Source organism: Lactuca virosa, chromosome 6, assembly GCF_052849685.1.
Source record: "Lactuca virosa cultivar CGN04683 chromosome 6, Lactuca_virosa_CGN04683_v6, whole genome shotgun sequence".
Lineage (NCBI taxonomy): Eukaryota > Viridiplantae > Streptophyta > Magnoliopsida > Asterales > Asteraceae > Lactuca > Lactuca virosa.
The window spans coordinates 235,632,923-235,639,327 of record NC_136431.1 but is presented as its reverse complement, the minus strand read 5'-3'; positions in this window follow the sequence as shown (position 1 = coordinate 235,639,327).

Sequence of the window (6,405 nt, the reverse complement as noted above, 5' to 3'; positions counted from 1 at the left end):
AGGAGTAATCTTAACCAAGTTTTAGAATATGTCACAAGGGTTCCGTACATATAAAGAATGCCGAAATCCGAGTTATAACGAAGAAGTTATGGCTCGTCGAAGTTTCGCGACAAAACCGGCACGGCACTACGCGACGTAAATAGTGAGTTTACAATAGAGGACTTTTTGGCCTTAGTGATCTGAAAAAAAGTTGTAGTATACGTTAAACCGAGAGCGTGCATAAAAAGAACGCCCAAATCTGACTTCGTATGAGGAAGTTATGATTTTTCTAAGATTTGACGTAGCAATGCACGACCCGAAACTCGAATTTGAGATCGAGCGGTTTTTGGCCAATGCGACCTAAATGAGAATTGAAGATCTCATTAATAGGAACTCAACGACAAAAAGACAGATGAAAACGGAGTCCGTATGTAGAAGTTATGAATTTTACGCAGACATTTAACAGTGTAGTTACCTTCTACTGTTAAATTTAGGATCGGTCGAGAATTAGCCGACGGAGTCAAAAGGAAAGTTGTAGATCTTATTTTTAACTACGCGTGGATATAAAGAACGCCAAAAACGGAGTTCGTATGAGAAAGTTACGGATTTTAGAAGTCGGAAGTGTGATGTGCGAAAATGGGTGATGTGGCACAATCTTGGTCATTGCTTTCTCCCTAAGTCTTGCCACCAGATGGTGACATGTGGCACCAAGTTCAGCCATATTTCACCCTATAAATAGAACCTCTCCCACCCTCATTTTCTTCACACCTTTTCCATTCTTTCTTCTCTCTACACTCTCTCTAAACCTCCCAAAAACTCCCCTCGCGCTAGAAGAAAGCCCCAGAGCGCTCGACGGCTCCGAGAAGAAGAGCTTTCGGCTCGGAAGTCCTGCCCCTGCAGAGCCCGGCTTCTAGCCAAACCCCCTCGTAGGTAAGATACGCCTACCTAATTTTTAATATAGCTTTTATTTAAATATAGTAACGTTATTAGGACCTTATAATAATTATTTGAGCTGTTATTATGGGTTATATAAGTGTCGTTATAATATCTTTTTAACTACTCACGCTACGGGGAATCTGGTTTAAAGGGCCGCATAGGTTTGTTGGATTTCAGAAGTGCTATATGCCAAAATGGTCCTGCCCTCCGGTGTTTTATGTCTGGCCCTGTCTGTTCATAGTGGTTGGAAAATATTGTTTAAACGCTTATATAATAATAATAATAATGCTAAGACTAATAATTAGTCACGGTAAATATTAGACTAAAATTTAGCGATAATAATGCTAGGTTTCGTCGAAGGAAAATAGAATCGTTAAAAGTGAAGCGCTGCCCGAGTTTGGAATCATCACTTTAACAAGTGAGTGCATAGTACTTTCATCTTACACATAGATATGAAGTATTTTATATAAATTACGTGCTATGTGTGCATATTATCTGTATACTTGCTATCTATGCTGGATGAACGATTTTATACATGTATTAAATGATTTAAACTGTATATGTATTTTATATCTACAAAATATGTTGGGTAAAACATGGGTAGATTAATGATGAAAGCTGATATAGAGGAACATTAGCAGTATGGACATAGTGCCCTATAGGTGAACATTGGCAGCAATGGACGTAGTACCCTATAGATGAGCATTGGCAGCTGCACCTAATAGAGAACATCATAACCATGGCAGTTGCGCCTAAAGGACAATACCGGCAGTTGTGCCTCATAGAGAATGTCATAATTCTGGCAGTTGCGCCTAAATGATAATATTAGCAGCCGTGCTTGACAACTGTGTCATTGGCAACGATAGACTTCGTGCCTATTCCTTAGGATAATCCTTAGGAATGAATGAACGAGGAATAGCTGATTCTTAGGGTAGATCCTTACGAGTAAAGAAGATTACGGGGATGGGTAATTGGGTTGATTGTTTGATGTTTAAACATAATAATTACATTATTGTGGGTTGAAAACCCTATGTACTCACCAGGTTTCCCAAGCCGACCCACTCAAGTTTATTTGTATCACAGGTGTCGATATGAAGCTACTTTACACTGAGAGATTTAAAAGAGATGTAGATCACTAGTGTAAATGAATGTAAGTTTTGTTTATGCTTATGTTTCTGTATTAACGATGACATCCCAATGTTTTAAAATGAATAAATATATTTCTTCGGAAATGATTTGATAACGTATTTATCATGTTTTTCTGGGAACAAATTCCGCAACGTTTTTATAAAAAGGGTACTCTGATTTTTATAAAGCATAAACAAAATCGGTCTTTTCTGGCCGTGAAAATGGGGATGTCACAAACTTGGTCACTGTCAACGCCGCGTCGTGGGCCCTTATTGGCCACGTCGTGGGAACGCAAGGTTAAAAGTCAACATTTAGGATGTTACCACATTGTGGGCCCTCCTTAGCCACATCGTGGTAATGTCAGGATAAAACAGCCGCGACTTGGGACCCAGTCATGACGTGGGCATTCCTTGGCCACGTCGTGGGAACTGTATGAAGTGCCATTTTCTTCATTGAGCACTTAATCCTTACAGATCTCATCCCAAAACTTCAGATCAAAATCTTCTCAACGATTTAATGGATAATGTTTCCAACTTTATCTATTAGGACCTCATACCAAGGCAATATCTACAACCCTAAGTCCTTTAAGCTCTTAATATGACCATAACTTAAACATGGGACCAATAAAACTCAAGTTAAAACCTTTTTCTCCATTAACAAAATTTCATGACAATAAGAATGTCATATTAAGCTTTGGAGTTCCTCAAACTGCAAGCGAATCCAATAATGGGACCAAAACCAACTAATAATGTCCAACAACATGAATCTCAACAAAACAAGGTCAAGGTGCATGCTTTTTACCTCCAAAGGTCGAGAAACTTAAAGAAGATGATGGATCTAGAATTGCACTTTTGCTTCTTGCATCAAGATGGACTTTCTTCCTTCACAAACTTCACCAAAACAAAGTAACAACCCTAAAAATATAGTCACCAAGCTCAAAATTATGGAAAGGAGGCTAGCATTTCGAGATGGGGAGTTGGAGGCTGAAGAAGATGACCTAGAATGGGAGTTAAGGTGTTTATATATGAGGGAAACCCTATCAATCTCGGGTTTAACTTGCAGCAGCTGCCACAACGTAGCTATCTCTATGCCACTTTGTGGTGTATTCCAAAAACATATGTTTCATTTAGCTCACGTTACATAGTGGGCATCGATGCACCACATCGTGGCAGAGGGTTTTATCCAAAAATCATGTTTTTGATTCCTTAAGTCTTAGCCAACCTTCTTCGGAAAATGGGTGTTACAAATTCTATAAATGTGAAGGTTTTCCTAAATTAAAAATGAAATTTTTTCTTGTGAAAATGGGACGTTACAAGTTGGTATTAGAGCCCTGGTTTGAGGGATTTGGAGGAACACTTGTGTGAATCCAAACTTAAACTAGGATCCGAGAAATTTCACAAAATGTTATTGAAAAATAAGTTTTTAATAAAACGGTTAGGTTAGAGACATGGGATCGGTCTCTTGTCTTGTTCTTGTTTGATTGTTGGATTAGGATCATAAACGTGGACCTTAGAATTAATATTCGTTTTACAATAAGATGTGATGTACAGTCGGCCAGAGCCCAAACATGAAAGTGATTCCCAAAATACTCATACTCGTTATATATATATATATATATATATATATATATATATATATATATATATATATATATATATTGAATTTGAACTTTCTAATATGTGAATTGTTAGAAATGCATGGAATTGCTTGACTTCTATGACACCTTATGGCCTATGGAATTGCTTGTTATATGCTATTTGATTATGTGAATTGTTAAGTGTATGTTGTATCGTTGTATACGGATAGGATTATATAGCCTTATAATGATTTTCTTAGCCTTATTTCTTGTTCCTTGTCTGGTTGTGGACTTAGCGTAGAGTCATTTGTTCAACAGTCTATCTGATCTTGTATTGTATAAAACTAGCATGCACAAAGTAACCAACAGTGCAAAAGCATGATTAAGGAGAATCCTAGGAGGAGCACTTAGGAAGTTAGTTGCAGCTCTTAAGAGCATGTGGGTGTTAATACACCTAGGGGTATTATAGTATAGTGACTTAGGACCTTGAAGTGAATCATGTTGGATATAGTGTCTAAGTCCATAACTATATTTGGTATGTACTTGACCCGACCCGACATGGTCCATTTGGGTTGCACTTCACCCGAACAATTTACGGATAATCTTTTGAGAATAGTATAAGTTATGATTTAATAATATATTATAAGTTGTAATATATTAATATAAAATCATATTATTTAATTAGTGTTTATCTATAATTAATTTAGAATTAATTTAGAGATCAAAAGTATGACTAATTAAATATGGGTTCTTGTATTTATATAGTGTGGGCTAATGCTTATTTGGAATGGGCTAGGCTTGCATGGAAAGTCCATGGATACTCCATGGAGCTTTAACCCATGGATCTCATGGAAATGAAAAGACATGGGTATTAGGGTTTACATGGATGTAACCCTAATCCACCACACTATATAAAGGAGGCTTTGGTTCTTGAAATGAACTAGTTGATGTGTGTAAACTAAGAGGGCCGATTTCAAGAAGTTTGTGACTATTCTCTCAAGTTTCCAAGTTTGTGGTGATTTGTGACTTCCATTTGAGGCATCCACATTATTGGTGCTAGGCTCTCAAACTCCAAGCAATCAACTACTACTACAAGGTAAGTAATTCTACTAGTTTTATTTGATTCAAGTACCCCATGCCATGCTAGTTAGGATAAGAACCTTGGAAAAATAATTATTTGCATGTATCTTAGTCAAACATAGATCCAAGGTTTCTAGGGTTGCATGTACACCATAGGAGTGTTAGAATGCTCAAAACCCATCAGTGGTATCAGAGCCTGGTTTGTTTATTTGATACTTGATGCAAAAAAAAAAAAAAAAAAAAAAACTTGAAAATCGAAGTTTTGTTCAAAAGCTCGTATCAAAATTTCAAGTTTTGTATATGTACTTACGATTCTTGAAATTTTTGATATGAACATTCATAAACATATGAGTTTAGAAGATCATAGAAATTATGTGCTAATAATTGATTAGATTAATTCTTGATCTTTATGTGTTTTAATGGAGTCCATAACTAGTTCTTAAGTTGTGGATAACCAAAAGTCAAATTTATAAATAACCATTAAAAGAACACATAGGATACAAAAAATGAAGAGTCTTCCTTTTTAATAACCATTAACTCATAAGTTATGAGAAATGAAAAGTTTTGAAAGTTTACAAAACTTGCCCTCAAGTTTTGGAACATGTAAAGTCATATTAAAAACTTTAGTTCCAACCCCTAGAATTTTAAAAGTTAAAATTCAACCCTTATACTTTATAATATTATAAGTTTAATAATATTTGTATATGTATAAGATCAAGTCGTCTTACCGTTAGTACGCCTCATTCACGAAGCCGGTCTATAAGGGGGGTATAAGGTTGTTGCCTATAAAATGGCAACTTAATGGGTGTCCACTCTCACCCACCGCTTCCTTGATCGGTGGAGGGTCGTTAGCCGAACGGGTAGGACAAGGACTTATAAATTCTCATTAAAAGTATAATGATAATACTAAAGTAACTAAACTTTATTGAATTCCCAATCTTAGTTATTTTAGGAAAATGTGAATAAGGTGCTAATCCATGAAATTACACTTTACACTTTGTTTAAGTCATTAGTGGAGCGTGTGTGGTTAACCGGCACACTAACTTGAACTTAACAAGGTAGGTAAAGGGTGACTTAATGTTTATCATAGTATCGATGGAGCGTGTGTGGTTAACCGGCACATCGATTGAGGGGTAATATATTAAGGGTACCAAGTAATTTGCATGGTTACTTCACACCTTGTTTTGTGATCCTCGGCATCCCAGTCACAAAACTTGAAGGGCACACTCGAGATTGAAACATGCCATTGAAGAAAGTTCAATGAATCTCAAAGAATCTAAGAGTTTCTAAACCAATTAAAACCTAATTAAATATTTCGTTATTCATGGTGGAAATTGGTGAATCGTCATTCACCTACCTTCAAATATCTTATAGCTTAGATTACGGCATCCCTCTTCTAAGTTATAAAAATATTGTGTTGGGTCCTAGCCTTAATATTACATTTGGGTGTTTTGTTAACGACTATCTCCATATCTAATCTAATATATTCCCTCTTCTTTACAAGATGTCTTCCAATAACAATGCTTTTGGCTCAAACCCTGCTAGCTCCTTCTCTCTCATGAATCTTTGTGGGAGAGTCATCTTTGATGGGTCCAACTTTACAGATTGGATCAGAAACATCAGGATGGTCACTCGGTATGAGAACAAAGAATATGTTCTCGACAAGGAGCTGAAGGTACCCGAGCCAACTGCTACTCCTGAAGAGC